Source organism: Pan paniscus, chromosome 20 (genome assembly GCF_029289425.2).
Source record: "Pan paniscus chromosome 20, NHGRI_mPanPan1-v2.0_pri, whole genome shotgun sequence".
Lineage (NCBI taxonomy): Eukaryota > Metazoa > Chordata > Mammalia > Primates > Hominidae > Pan > Pan paniscus.
Window position 1 is genome coordinate 4,807,346 of NC_073269.2, and position 15,891 is coordinate 4,823,236.

The 15,891-nt window shown below is 57.5% G+C and overlaps 1 protein-coding gene across 4 annotated transcripts in view; it reads right to left on the reverse strand.

Moving 5' to 3' along the window:
• The window catches only part of CIMAP1D (CIMAP1 family member D), a 47,644-nt gene that overhangs the window by 18,375 nt on the left and 13,378 nt on the right, over positions 1-15,891 (reverse strand). Inside the window, exons 1-2 of one of the 4 annotated variants that reach the window (XM_055103791.2) lie at positions 13,549-14,102; positions 12,659-12,763 (exon numbers count right to left, since the gene is read on the reverse strand). The gene's annotated coding sequence lies outside the window, so the exon portion shown is untranslated. Of the gene's footprint in view, positions 1-12,658; positions 12,764-13,548; positions 14,103-15,891 lie in introns of those variants that run through there. The other 3 variants (XM_055103792.2, XM_055103790.2, XM_063600727.1) reach the window with 3 other exon arrangements.

The window sequence follows — 15,891 nt, forward strand, 5'->3', positions numbered from 1 at the left end:
GGATGATGGGGAAGGATGATGGGGAAGGATGATGGGGAAGGATGATGGGAAGGATGATGGGGAAGGATGATGGGGAAGGATGATGGGAAGGATGATGGGGAAGGATGATGGGGAAGGATGATGGAGAAGGATGATGGGAAGGATGATGGGAAGGATGATGGAGAAGGATGATGGGAAGGATGATGGGGAAGGATGATGGGGAAGGATGATGGGAAGGATGCTGGGGAAGGATGCTGGGAAGGATGCTGGGAAGGATGCTGGGGAAGGATGCTGGGGAAGGATGCTGGGAAGGATGCTGGGAAGGATGCTGGGGAAGGATGATGGGGAAGGATGATGGGGAAGGATGATGGGAAGGATGATGGAGAAGGATGATGGGAAGGATGATGGGAAGGATGATGGGGAAGGATGATGGGAAGGATGATGGGGAAGGATGATGGGAAGGATGATGGGAAGGATGATGGGGAAGGATGTTGGGGAAGGATGATGGGAAGGATGATGGGGAAGGATGATGGGAAGGATGATGGAGAAGGATGATGGGAAGGATGATGGAGAAGGATGATGCAGAAGGATGATGCAGAAGGATGATGCAGAAGGATGATGGAGAAGGATGATGGAGAAGGATGATGGGAAGGATGATGGGAAGGATGATGGGGAAGGATGATGGGAAGGATGATGGGAAGGATGATGGGGAAGGATGTTGGGGAAGGATGATGGGAAGGATGATGGGGAAGGATGATGGGAAGGATGATGGAGAAGGATGATGGGAAGGATGATGGAGAAGGATGATGGGAAGGATGATGGGGAAGGATGATGGGGAAGGATGATGGGGAAGGATGATGGGAAGGATGATGGAGAAGGATGATGGAGAAGGATGATGGAGAAGGATGATGGAGAAGGATGATGGGAAGGATGATGGGAAGGATGATGGAGAAGGATGATGGAGAAGGATGATGGAGAAGGATGATGGGAAGGATGATGGAGAAGGATGATGCAGAAGGATGATGCAGAAGGATGATGCAGAAGGATGATGGAGAAGGATGATGGGAAGGATGATGGAGAAGGATGATGGGAAGGATGATGGGGAAGGATGATGGGGAAGGATGATGGGAAGGATGATGGAGAAGGATGATGGAGAAGGATGATGGGAAGGATGATGGAGAAGGATGATGGGAAGGATGATGGGAAGGATGATGGAGAAGGATGACGGGAAGGATGACGGGAAGGATGACGGGAAGGATGATGGGGAAGGATGATGGGGAAGGATGATGGGAAGGATGATGGAGAAGGATGATGGGAAGGATGATGTGGAAGGATGATGGGAAGGATGATGGGAAGGATGATGGGAAGGATGATGGGAAGGATGATGGGGAAGGATGATGGGAAGGATGATGGAGGAGGATGATGGAGGAGGATGATGGAGGAGGATGATGGGAAGGATGATGGGGAAGGATGTTGGGGAAGGATGATGGGAAGGATGATGGGGAAGGATGATGGGAAGGATGATGGAGAAGGATGATGGGAAGGATGATGGAGAAGGATGATGGGAAGGATGATGGGGAAGGATGATGGGGAAGGATGATGGGGAAGGATGATGGGGAAGGATGATGGGGAAGGATGATGGGGAAGGATGATGGAGAAGGATGATGGAGAAGGATGATGGGAAGGATGATGGAGAAGGATGATGGGAAGGATGATGGGAAGGATGATGGAGAAGGATGATGGAGAAGGATGATGGAGAAGGATGATGGAGAAGGATGATGGGAAGGATGATGGAGAAGGATGATGCAGAAGGATGATGCAGAAGGATGATGGAGAAGGATGATGGAGAAGGATGATGGGAAGGATGACGGAGAAGGATGACGGGGAAGGATGACGGGGAAGGATGACGGGGAAGGATGACGGGGAAGGATGACGGAGAAGGATGACGGAGAAGGATGATGGGAAGGATGATGGAGAAGGATGATGGGAAGGATGATGGGAAGGATGATGGAGAAGGATGACGGGAAGGATGACGGGAAGGATGACGGGAAGGATGATGGGGAAGGATGATGGGGAAGGATGATGGGAAGGATGATGGAGAAGGATGATGGGAAGGATGATGTGGAAGGATGATGGGAAGGATGATGGGAAGGATGATGGGAAGGATGATGGGGAAGGATGATGGGGAAGGATGATGGGGAAGGATGATGGGAAGGATGATGGGAAGGATGATGGGGAAGGATGATGGGGAAGGATGATGGGGAAGGATGATGGGAAGGATGATGGGAAGGATGATGGGGAAGGATGATGGGGAAGGATGATGGGAAGGATGATGGGAAGGATGATGGGGAAGGATGATGGGGAAGGATGATGGGGAAGGATGATGGGGAAGGATGATGGGAAGGATGATGGGAAGGATGATGGGGAAGGATGATGGGAAGGATGATGGAGGAGGATGATGGAGGAGGATGATGGAGGAGGATGATGGGGGAGGATGATGGGGAAGGATGATGGGAAGGGTGATGGGGAAGGGTGATGGGAAGGGTGATGGGAAGGGTGATGGGGAAGGGTGATGGGGAAGGGTGATGGGGAAGGGTGATGGGAAGGATGATGGGGAAGGATGATGGGGAAGGATGATGGGGAAGGATGATGGGAAGGATGATGGGAAGGATGATGGGGAAGGATGATGGGGAAGGATGATGGGGAAGGATGATGGGGAAGGATGATGGGAAGGATGATGGGGAAGGATGATGGGGAAGGATGATGGGGAAGGATGATGGGAAGGATGATGGGAAGGATGATGGGAAGGATGATGGGGAAGGATGATGGGGAAGGATGATGGGGAAGGATGATGGGAAGGATGATGGGAAGGATGATGGGGAAGGATGATGGGAAGGATGATGGGAAGGATGATGGAGGAGGATGATGGAGGAGGATGATGGAGGAGGATGATGGGGAAGGATGATGGGAAGGATGATGGGGAAGGATGATGGGAAGGATGATGGGAAGGATGATGGGAAGGGTGATGGGGAAGGGTGATGGGGAAGGGTGATGGGGAAGGGTGATGGGGAAGGGTGATGGGAAGGATGATGGGGAAGGATGATGGGGAAGGATGATGGGGAAGGATGATGGGGAAGGATGATGGGGAAGGATGATGGGGAAGGATGATGGAGAAGGATGATGGAGAAGGATGATGGGATGGGTGATGGGGAAGGGTGATGGGGAAGGGTGATGGGGAAGGGTGATGGGAAGGATGATGGGGAAGGATGATGGGGAAGGATGATGGGGAAGGATGATGGGGAAGGATGATGGGGAAGGATGATGGGGAAGGATGATGGGAAGGATGATGGGAAGGATGATGGGAAGGATGATGGGGAAGGATGATGGGAAGGATGATGGGGAAGGATGATGGAGGAGGATGATGGAGGAGGATGATGGGAAGGATGATGGGGAAGGATGATGGGGAAGGATGATGGGGAAGGATGATGGGAAGGATGATGGAGAAGGATGATGGAGAAGGATGATGGGGAAGGATGATGGGAAGGATGATGGGAAGGATGATGAGGAAGGATGATGGGAAGGATGATGAGGAAGGATGATGGGGAAGGATGATGGAGGATGATGGAGAAGGATGATGGGAAGGATGGTGGGAAGGATGATGGAGAAGGATGATGGAGAAGGATGATGGAGAAGGATGATGGGGAAGGATGATGGGAAGGTTGATGGGAAGGATGATGGGAAGGATCATGAGGAAGGATGATGGGAAGGATGATGAGGAAGGATGATGGGGAAGGATGATGGAGGATGATGGAGAAGGATGATGGGAAGGATGGTGGGAAGGATGATGGAGAAGGATGATGGGAAGGACAATGGGAGGATGATCGAGAAGGATGATTGGAGGATGATGGGAAAGGATAATGGGAAGGATGATGGCAACCAAGACCAACTCATCTTCACCAAGCTCATGGTGTAGCCAGAAAGTTGATCACCCACAGCAGCACTGCCCACCAGAAACAGACTGAGAACCTCCTACTTTTTTTTTTTTTTTTGAGACAATATGTTGCTCTATCACCCAGGCTGGAGAGTGCAGTGGTGCAATCATAGCTCACTGCAGCCTCCAACTTCTGGGCTTAAGTGATCTTCCCACTTCAGCTTCTGGAGTAGCTAGGACTATAGGCATGTGTCACCATCCCTGGCTAATTTCTTTTTTGTGTGTGGAGATGGGATCTTGCTATGTTGCCCAGGCTGGTCTTTAACTCCTGGCCTCAAGCAATCCCCCTGCCTTAGTCTCCCAAAGCACTGGGTTTACAGGCATGAACCACCATGCTCGGCCATTTTTAAATTTTCTAGTAGTTGTATCAAAAAAAGAGAAACGTGAAATTAATTTTAATAACACATTTTATTAACCCCCATATCCAAAACAATATCATTTCTGCATACGAACATTACAGGTGAGATATTTCACATTCTTCTTTTCATGCTGTCCTCCCAGCCTGGCATGTTTTGCACTCTCTGCCTCAGTGTGGAGCGTCCACAGTTCCAGTGCTCCAGCGTCACCTGTGACCTGTGGACGCTGTGTCGGGCAGCACAGGTCTAGAGAGTGGAGCCTAGGACTGATCCCTTGGGCCAGTGGTGCTCAGCCATGGGTGTTGCTGCCCCCAGGCGACACCTGGCTATGTCTGGAGACATTCTTGGCTGCCAGGACCAGGAGTGCTGATGACATCTAGTGACTGGAGAACTATAACGCTGTTCCTCCCAAGAGAAGACCCTCAAATGTCAATGGTGTCAAGATGGGGAAATGCTGCCTTAGTGGATGGGCACTTATTAATCGCCTACTGCATACAGGGTGAGATCGGCAGGGCGTCCTTGGCATACAGCAGATTACTCATGCAGAACGGCTCTGCTGCCAGCTCTGTGCTCACAGGCGCCACCCCATGCCTATCACCATGGACGGAGGCGGAGGTCTCAAAGCCAGCAGGAGTGTGGACCCAGGACTCAAGTCCAGAATGTTCTTGGCCCTGCACTGTCCTGCCCACCTACACCTGCCCGTCTCAATGTCACCCACCCTGGCCGCCATCATACGACCGCCCCAGCCCCGCCCCTCGACGGGCACCGAGGCTATTCCCACTTCACCTCCTTTACAATTTCCTGCAGTGAACTTCCCAGGCAGACCTCCTGCGCCCGTGAACCAGGGTTTCTGGATTAGACACTGTGTGGTCCCTGATGAGTCACTGCACCACTGTGCATCTGTTTCCTCCTCTGAAAAACGGGCATATGTCAGCCTGACTCCACAGGGTCACTCTGAAGACAAGGGCATCTGGCCCCTTATCATTCAAACATCCTCTTCCAGCCTTTCCTCACTCCAGCAAATGGCACCTCCAGACCCATGCTGACTTGGATCCAAACCCCTGGGGCCGCTTCCTGGATCCAAAGCCCACTCAGCAGCTGACTGCTGCTCTCCACCTCACAGCCACAGCCCAGTCCAGGGCCCCATCCCCTGCCCAACACCCACCCCCACCTCCTCAGGGATCCCCGGGACGCCTCTCCCAGCCCCAAAAGGCCACTCTATGTCAGCCAGAGCCAGCTCTTCAGACATGACCATGGGGAGCCCTACAGACGCCCATCCTGGCTGCCACTGTGTCTAGCACAGGCTCCTCCCCGACGGACCTCCACCTGCCTGAGTCCCCTCACCACTCCCCCAGGCACACAGGCTCACCCTCGTTCCAGTGACACGGAGCTATGAGATCATGGTGGGCCGAAATCAACAGACCAGGTGTTCCCAACCCAGGTGACTGCCCCCAGGGGACGCTGGGCAGTGTCCAAGGACACCTGTGGTCGTCACGACTGGGGGAGCTCCTGGCATGGGGTGAGTGGCAGCAGGGATGCCGCTAGGCACCCTGCAGCGGCCGGGACCGCCCCACCTGGGATGTCCACAGGGCCTGCGGAAGACCCTGCAGCAGGGAGCCATCAGCTCTTCCTCTCACGGCTCCCCGGAAGCTCTGGGATCCATCAATCCCCATGGGGCTGGCTATGGGATCAACACTGTGTCCCCAGCCCCCCGGAATCCCCTGCAGGCGTCTTCCTTCCCTCTACCCGTCAGCCGCCATCCTGCCTGTAAAGCCAGGCCCCGCTTTGCCTCTTCTGTGCGGCACGGGAAGGGGACGGTGCACTCATGAGACCTCCCACCCTGCCTGTGAGATCAGTCCTGGTGTGGGTGACAGCTGTCCATCACTCACTTCTGTTGCTGGGCAACGTTCCATCCCATGAAGATGACACGATTTACTCAGAGCTTCTAGGCTGCTTCTAGCTCAGGACAACCGCAAATAATGCTGTGAACACATGTCTCTCGTTTTATTTATTTTTTTATTTTCTTTTCTTTTTTTTTGAGACAGAGTTTCACTCTTGTCGCCAGGCTGCAGTGCAATGGCGCGATCTTGGCTCACCACAATCTCTGCCTCCTGGGCTCAAGCGATTCTGCTGCCTCAGCCTCCTGAGTAGCTGGGATTACATGTGTCTGCCACCACGCCCGGCTAATTTTTATATTTTTAGTAGAGACGGGGTTTCTCCATGTTGGTCAGGCTGGTCTCGAACTCCTGACCTCAGGTGATCTGCCCGCCTTGGCCTCCCAAAGTGCTGGGATTACAGGCATGAGCCACCGCGCCCGGCCTGTTGTTTTATTTTTGACACAGGGTCTCATTCTGTGCTCAGGCTGGAGTGTGCAGTGACGTGATCACAGAAAGGAAACCTCAGGGCAGAGTTGGGTCTTCACATACGGTGGCCAGGAAGGCCCCCTGAAGAGGTGAAACGTTAGCAAAGGCCTGGAGGAAGTCAGGACCTCTAAGGGATGCCCAGCTGTGCAGACATCTACGGGGTGTCTGGGGAGGGCACCGCTGTGCAAAGGCCCTGGGGCAGGACCGCACCTGGCGAGGCGGAGGAGCGAGGAGGAGGCCAGGGTGGCTGCCGCAGGGTGAGGAGGGGAGAGCAGGAGGAGGGAGGGCGGGGCTGACCCAGCAGGTCGTGCAGGGCCCTGAGGACACGGACAGGACACAGGGTTTTACCCTGAGCAGGGTGGGAGCCACGGAGGCCTCTGCTGGAGCAGAGGAGGGCATGGCCTGAAGTGGGTTTGAAGGAATCGACTGAGGGTAGGAAGGTGGGGGTAGGGAAGCCCAGGGGAGGCGACCACACCAGCCCAGGTGGGCACCACGGGGCCTGGGCTGGGGGCTGCTGTGGGATGGTCAGGAGCGGGTGGGTTCTGGGCCTGTCTTGAAGGCAGAACTCACAAGATTTTCTGAGACACTGTGGGGTGAAGGAGGGGAGGGTCCTGGAGGGGCGGATGCAACCTCAACCTAGAGGAGGACCCTGCTGACCTGCTTAGCTGTTTACGGAGGGTCATTGCCGTGCTCTACCACGTAACACACGTACACACACACAGGTGCACGTTTACACCACGTGGGTGCGCACACAGATGAGGCACACACCGGCAGGCGCGCACACACACACGCCCGCACAGCACACAGGCAGGTGAGCACACACACGTGCGCACATAGGAACACGAAGAGGCAGGAGCCGGGCGTGCCCGAGCCCCGTGGCGCCCTGGGCATCCCAAACACCACCTGCCCAGAACAGGTGCACAGTGAGTGCCTGCTGAGCCAGTGAGTGGAATGAAGCTCTACAATAGTCCAGATGACAGACATGACTGCTGTGGCTGCTGCCGATCCAAGTCCCACGGTTCTTTTCTCTAGAGACAAGGTCTCACTCCACCATCCAGGCTGGCGCGATCACAGCTCACTGACGGTGGAGAAGGATGATCAGAGAATGATGGGAATGAGGCGGCCCTGACCTCCTGGGGTTAGCAATCCTCCCACCTCAGTCCCCTAAAGCACCGGGAGGGCAGGTGTGAGCCACGGTGCCAGCCCCAAGTTCCCGCCATTCTTTCCTAAAACACATCCTCCGGCTGCAGATGAGGGTGCGACAGCTGGGAGGCAGCTCCCAGGAGGCCGGGTTCCTCCGATGACCTGCTGTTTCTGTGTCCCTGGCACACAGCACAGCAGGAGAAGGGGAGGCCAGGTGTTTGTGGGTGCTGCCACCGGCCCGTCCAGGGTCAGCTCATGCTCCCAGCCTCCGTGATCTGCCACTCCCCACTTCCCTGAGGCTGCTCACTGCTGTCCTTTGTCCGGCGGCCAGCCCCCTGACTCAGACTCACGCGCCCTGCCGCTGCCCGCCCCTTTGTTCCCGGGAGACTCTAACAAGGAAGGCCTGTTCTTCCCGCAAGGACACAGAGAACCTGCCAGCTCCCCTCCATCCTCATCCAGAGAGAGCCTGCTGTCCCCGTGGGACAGTGAGGACAGGACCAGCTCTCAGGCTCTGCTGGGCACCCAGCCCATGCCTGGCAAGTCCTCATGTTACAGACGAGGACACCGAAGCTCAGAGGAAGGAAGGGCTTGTATTCCGAGGCTTTGCGGGGCTGGAGAGGGGTCCTAGTGGGCTCTGCTGTAGCCTGCAAGGTCCTACACGCCCAGGTCCCTCCTGCCCTCTCTGGCTGCGTTGGTCCCTCCGGACTCAGCCTCTGCACTCACCGTACATTCTGCCTGGTACACCCGGTCCAACTCCCTCCCCCTCCAGGAAGGCCTTGCTCAAATCTCTCCACCTCCAGGATCTTCCTTGGACCACTGATTGATTGATTGATTGATTTTTTGTTTTTTGTTGTTTTTCTGAGATGGAGTCTTGCTCTGTCGCCCAGGCTGGAGGGTAGTGGCGCAATCTCGGCTCACTGCAACCTCCGCCTGGTGGGTTCAGGCGATTCTCCTGCCTCAGCCTCCCAAGTAGCTGGGATTACAGGCGCCCGTCACCACACCCAGCTAATTTTTGTCTTTTTTAATAGAGATTGGGCCGGGCGCGGTGGCTCATGCCTGTAATCCCAGCACTTTGGGAGGCCGAGGCGAGCAGATCACGAGATCAGGAGATCGAGACCATCCTGGCTAATACAGTGAAACCCCGTATCTACTAAAAATACAAAAAATTAGCCGGGCATGGTGGCAGGCGCCTGTAGTCCCAGCTACACGGGAGGCTGAGGCAAAAGAATGACGTGAACCCGGGAGGCGGAGCTTGTAGTGAGCCGAGATCGTGCCAGTGCACTCCAGCCTGGGCGACAGAGCAAGACTCCATCTCAAAAAAAAAAGGAAAGAAATAGAGATGGGGTTTCACCATGTTGGCCAGGCTGGTCTCAAACTCCAGACCTCAAGTGATCCGCCCACCTCAGCCTCCCAAAGTGCTGGGATTACAGGTGTGAACCGCCATGCCCGGCCTATCGGGACCACAGATTTGATCCTGCAACCTGCCTATCATCATGCTGCCTGCCCCCTTCCCTGCCTTTTCCTTCTTCCCAGCAGCACTCTCCACGCCTCACCTATTGCAGCGGCAGCCGGAGCTGCTCATGCCAGCTCCTGAGCCCACTGTGAAGTTCGCGGCGATCTGTGAGCTGGTTGGCTCATGTTGGCAGCCACGATGGGAGTATTTACAACACAGGGGGCGGCGTGCGCTGCAAGTGAGGGCCTTTTGCCTTGGAGAGCCAGCTGTTCAACATTTCTCCGCACAGCACTGCTTCCGTATTATGCCCGAGGTTTATGGCATAACTAGCCTGGCTCATGGTCTCTCTTCCCTGCTGCTCACTAGAATGTAAGCTCCTTCGGGCCGAGGTCAGCCCACCTTGCACTCTGCTGTCTCCTTGGCACTTAAAACAACGCTTGGCATACAGCAGGCACTCAATAAAGATGTGCTGGCCGGGCGCATGACGTGTGCCTGTGGTCCCAACACTTTGGAAGGCCGAGGCGGGAGGATTGCTTGAGCTCAGGAGGCGGAGGTTGCAGTGAGTGGAGATCGCGCCACTGCTCTCCAGCCTGGGCCACAGAGTGAGACCCTGTGTCAAAATAATAACAAGCATGAGGCAGGGGGATCAGCTGAGGTCAGGAGTTCGAGACCAGCCTGGCCAACATGGTGAAACTCTATTAAGGGAGGAGACCACCCCTCATATTGTCTTATGCCCAATTTCTGCCTCCAAAGAAAGAAGGAGTAAAAACTAAAAGGCAGAAATGAAATCCACAGGCAGACAGCCCGGCGCCGTGCCCTGGGCCTGGTAGTTAAAGAGCGACCCCTGACCTACTGGGTTACGTTATCTATAGATTCCAGACATTGTATGGAAAAGCACTGTGAAAACCCCTGTCCTGTTCTGTTCCGATCTGATTGCCGGTGCATGCAGCCCCCAGTCACGTACCCCCTGCTTTTCAATCGATCACGACCCTCTCACGCGGACCCCCTTAGAGTTGTGAGCCCTGAAGAGGGACAGGAATTGCTCACTCGGGGAGCTCGGCTCTTGGGACAGGAGTCTTGCCGATGGCCCCGGCCGAATAAACCGCTTCCTTCTTTAACTGGGTGTCTGAGGAGTTTTGTCTGCGGCTCTTCCTGCTACACTATCTCTACTAAAAATACAAAAAAAAAAAAGGCCGGGCTTGGTGGCTCAAGCCTGTAATCCCAGCTCCTCGGGAGGCTGAGGTGGGCAGATCACGAGGTCAGGAGATCGAGACCATCCTGGCTAACACGGTGAAACCCCGTCTCTACTAAAAATACAAAGAATTAGCCGGGCGTGGTGGCGGGCGCCTGTAGTCCCAGCTACTCGGGAGGCTGAGGCAGGAGAATGGCGTGAACCCGGGAGGCGGAGGTTGCGGTGAGTGGAGATCGCGCCACTGCACTCCAGCCTGGGCGACAGAGCGAGACTCCGTCTCAAAAAAATAACAAGTAAATCAGTGTGGAACTAACGAGCACCCTCGTCCCTCGCGCTGCTGGGACTGACGTCCGGGTACCCCCAACACAACCACGGCCTCCCGGTGACCCTGACCCCGCGGAGCGGGCCGGAAGCCCCGCAGCCCCTCATCCAGAATCCGCGTCCCGGAACCTGGATCCCCGACCCGGCCCTGCGGCCCCGACCCCCGCAGCGAGCCCAGCGCCGGGGAACAGGACCCGGCTTCCCAGTCTCCGCCCGGGGACACCAGGCTCCTTGGGCGAACGGCCAGGCCTCCCGGGACCAGCGCGCTGGAGGACTCGCGGCGGGGACGCCCCCTCGGCCGCCCCGTGCCGGGCCCCACGCAAGGGCAGCCGGGGCGCCCCGCAGTGGGAACGCGAGGAGACCGACCACGGGGCGAGACAGCCGCCAGGGCGTCCGCGCCGCCCGCCCCAAGCCCGCATCAGCCCGCCACGATCTCGGAGGACCGCGGGCTAGAGCGGCCCCGCCAGCGCGCAAAGCCTTGTGGGCCACACGCCCCGGCGCCCCCCGCTCCGCGGCATGGCGGGAGTTGTGGTTCAGCTGCGCGGGCCGCGCGGGAGCTGCCGGGAGCTGTGGGCGGGGTGGGTGCGCGCGCAGTGGCAGGGCCGGGGAGCTGCACCCGTGGAAAAGGAGGGGGAGCGGCTGGTCAGCTGCGCCCTGCGGGTCGAGAATGTCATCAGCAGGGATGGCGGCGCTTTGAGTGCTGAGCGCGGCCCCGACCGGGACCCCCTACCCTTGACCCACCCTCGCAGGCCGAGCCCCAACTCCCGACCCGCCCTCTCAGCCCGCGGCCCTGACCTCTGACCCACCCTCGCAGCCCGCGGCCCCGACCTCTGACCCACACTCCCAGCCCGACCTTCGACCCCCGACCCGCCCTCGCAGCCCGCGGCCCCGACCGGGACCCCCTACCCTTGACCCACCCTCCCAACCCGACCCTCGACCCCCGACCCGCCCTCGCAGCCCGCGGCCCCGACCTCTGACCCGCCCTCCCAGCCCGCGGCCCCGACCTCTGACCCGCCCTCCCAGCCAGACCCTCGACGCCCGACCCGCCCTCGCAGCCCATGGCCCATCGGCCCGGCAGTGGACGCAGAGCCTCGGCCCGTTCCCTCGCCGGACCCCCCGGACCCGCTCTCCGTCCTCCCTGCAGAGCCGAGGGCCTTGGCCCAGCCCCGCATCCTCCCCGACCGTGCTCGATCCAGCCCGGGTGTGCTGCACCCGAAACAGGCTCCCGGGGGCCGTCGGGCCTGGGGGTGACCGTGCAGGCCAGGATCTCCCCCTTCCCAGTCGTGACAACCACAGATGGCCCCAGATGCCAGGTTAGGGTTAGTGCCTCCTGGGGGCGGGATTGCGGCCGGGGGAGAACCACCCTCCTAACCCCTTAGGAACTGCAGGGACGGAGAGCGCGCTGGGGATGTCCGGCACTCAGCGCGGGTTGGGTGGCGAATGGAGAGCGAGTCGTCCTCAGAGGCCGCCGGCCTGCAGGCGAGAACCCTCCCAGCCAGGAGGCTGCGGCTCTGCCTGAACCCCGACCCAGGGCGAACACCCGCATTTGGCCCCTGCCCGGTGCTGAGAGAGGCCAGAGCGGCGTCCCCAGAAGCAGAGCGGGAGCCCCACGTCCGGCGGCCACGATAGAAAGAAGAAAAGAAATGGGTGGTAATAAGTAAAATAAATCGTATGAAACATAAAACAAGGCCGGGAGCGTTGGCTCACGCCTGTGATCCCAGCACTGTGGGAGGCCGAGGCAGGTGGATCACCTGAGGTCAGGCGTTTGAGACCAGCCTGGCCAACATGGCAAAACCTCGTCTCTACTAAAAATACAAAAATTAGCCGGGCGTGGTGGCGCATGCCTGTGGTCCCACCTACTTGGAAGGCCGTCACAGTAGAATCACTTGAACCCGTGAGGTGGAGGTTGCAGTGAGCCGAGATAGCACCACTGTACTCCAGCCTGGGCGACGAGTGAAACTCCAGCTAAAAAAAAACAAAGAAAGAAACGTAAAACAAAGATGTATCTTTATCTTATTTAATCCACTGTGTCCAAAATACTATCCTTTCGATTCATAAGCAATACTGAATACATGTTGAGATGCTGTACACTCTTTGTTCACGCTGAGCATTCAGAGCCCAGTGTGTATTTTGCACATTTGTGTCCACTTCCTAATTCTCACAGGAAATATTTAATCTGCACTTCAGGCCACTGAAGTTCTAGTTGGAAAAGTGGCTTCACAAACCCTAGCTGTTGCACACGTTTTCCAATAGCTGCGTCCGTTTCTAAGTTGATATTCGCGTTAGAAAGGAGGCTTCAGGGCCAGGCGCGGTGGCTGACACCTGTAATCCCAGCACTTTGGGAGCCCAAGGTGGGCAGATCACTTTAGGTGGGGAGTTCAAGACCAGCCTGACCAACATGGGGAAACCCCGTCTCTATTAAAAATACAAAAATTGGCCAGGCGCGGTGGCTCAAGCCTGTAATCCCAGCACCTTGGGAGGCCAAGGCGGGCGGATCACCTGAGGTCAGGCGTTTGAGACTAGCCTGACCAATATGGTGAAACCCTGTCTCTACTAAAAATAGAAAAGTTAACTGGGCGTGGTGGCAGGCGCCTGTAGTCCCAGCTACTCCGGAGTCTGAGACAGAATTGCTTAAACCTGGGAGGCAGAGGTTGCAGTGAGCTGAGATCGTGCCACTGCACTCCAGCCTGGGTGACAGAGTGAGGCTTTGTCTCAAAAAAAAAAAAAAAGTCTACAAATACAAAACTTACCTGAGCATGGTGGCACGTGCCTATAATCCCAGCTACTCAGGAGGCTCAGGCGGGAGAATCGCTTGAACCCAGGAGTCGGAGGTTGCAGTGAGCCAAGATCTCACCACTGCACTCCAGCCTGGGCAACAGAGTGACTCCGTCTCAAAAAAAAAGAGGGCTTTTAAAGAAACAGTTTAGTGCCTTTTATGGTGTTTGCGACGTCGTGCAAACACCAGCTCTCTAGTCTCAAACTCGGCGAGGGCGGTTCATAGACAATTTCAGTCTCTCGACGGGACGCCGTGTGGCTTGTGCCCTTCTAGTCTCCTAGACCCTCGGGAGAGGCCTGTGCGGCTCCTGGCTGGGCCCCCGTCTTCAAAGCAGCTTTTGAGTGGCCCTTTGACCCGTGAGACAGGGCCGTGGAAGCTGGGGTGAGCCTGGAGATGCCCCCGGGAGCACCGAGGCGTCAGAACAGCTGACGAGGGCCCCAGGCCCCGCCTCTCCCCTGGGCGGAGCCAGCCCCAAGCCCCCCTCCCCTGGGCGGAGCCAGCCCCAAGCCCCCCCTCCCCTGGGCGGAGTCAGCCCCAAGCCCCCCCTCCCCTGGGCGGAGTCAGCCGCAAGCCAGCTCTCACCATAGTGTGCCTCCTGCCCCATGGACCCCCATCCCCTCACACCCCTCCTGATTAGCTCAGGTGGGGCTGCCGTGGAGACCACACCAGCATCATCGCCTGAGGCTCCATGTCCAATTTCCCCGGGGCTGCTGGAGACTGAGCACTGCCCCAGCCCCTCACCAGGCGGTCACTGACCCCAGGGAGGCCTGTCAGCTCTGCCCAGGCTCAGCGACGTGGTCAGCTCGGCCAGCCTGCGGGGACAGACTCGACTCGGACAAGGGTTCCTTCAGGGACCTGTGCCAGGTGGGCCACGAAGATCCTTCCTTCCTTTTTTTTTTTTTTTTTTTTTTTTTTTTTTGAGACGGTCTTGCTCTGTCGCCCAGGCTGGAGTGCAATGGTGCGGTCTCGGCTCACTGCAAGCTCCGCCTCCCCGGGTTCACGCCATTCTCCTGCCTCAGCCTCCTGAGTAGCTGGGACTACAGGCGCCCGCCACCACGCCCGGCTAATTTTTTTCGTATTTTTAGTAGAGACGGGGTTTCACCGTGTTAGCCAGGATGGTCTCGATCTCCTGACCTCGTGATCAGCCCGCTTCAGCCTCCCAAAGTGCTCGGATTACAGGCGCCCGCCACCACGCCCGGCTAATCTTTTTTGTATTTTTAGTAGAGACGGGGTTTCACCGTGTTAGCCAGGATCGTCTCCATCTTCTGACCTCGTGATCCACCCGCCTGGGCCTCCCAAAGTGCTGGGATTACAGGCTTGAGCCACCGCGCCCGGTGGATCCTTCCTCCTTAAACCTGATGCGGGAACCAGACCCACCCCCATCGTGGGCTTCATGGCTACAACTCCACACGCACACACGCACACACGCATGCACGCACACAGACACATGCACACACACACATGCATGCACATGGCTACTTATTGAACCCCCTCCTGCAGCCTCCATCAATCTCATTCCTCCTCCACTCTCCTTGCGACCCTCAGGTCTGGGGTCCTTGGACTGGGTTCAAGCCTTGTCCAACAAGGAGGCCCTGCCGTGATGGGGGTCCTCACTCCAAAGAAAAAGCCATGAGGACCCCAGAACTGACCAGTGGGTGGGAGACAGGAGAGCTGGCCCAGCTGGGTCAAGAAGGGTCTGTCAGGGCCTGGGGCGTGCTCCGCTCCTGGACAACGGCGCCCCCACAGCCCCTTCCCCTCAGGGCAACACAGTCATCTGGAACGCTCCCTCGGCAGCTGTGGACAGGGAGGCCAGGATGTGGGGTCTGGGGCTGGTGGGACGGCTGGGACCCTCCATGGGAAGGGGGGCTTCCTGGCTGGGACCCTCCATGGGAAGGGGGGCTTCCTGGCTGGGACCCTCCATGGGAAGGGGGCTTCCTGACGGAGGCCGCCGGGGACAATGCCGGGAAGGGGATTGATGTTGGGGGCGGGGTAGAGTCTCCCAAGGACAAAAAGGAGGTCCCCGTTGCCAGCGGAAGATACGGTGTAGGGCTTCCTGTGGGACCAGGACTCAGACCCAGGGGTCTCAGGGTCCTCCCCGGCCCTCAGGCCTCTGGCCCACCTCGGTCTCTCCATCCCTCTGCTTCTGCCTCTCTGTGTCTCTGTCTCTGTCTCCCTGTGTCTCTCTGCCTTCTCTCTTCCTCGCTCTGTCTCTGTCTCTCTGTGTCTCTATCTCCCTGTGTCTCTCTGCCTTGTCTCTCTTCCTTGATCTGTCTCTCCCTCTCTGTGTCTCTGTCTCCCTATGTCTCTCTTCCTCACT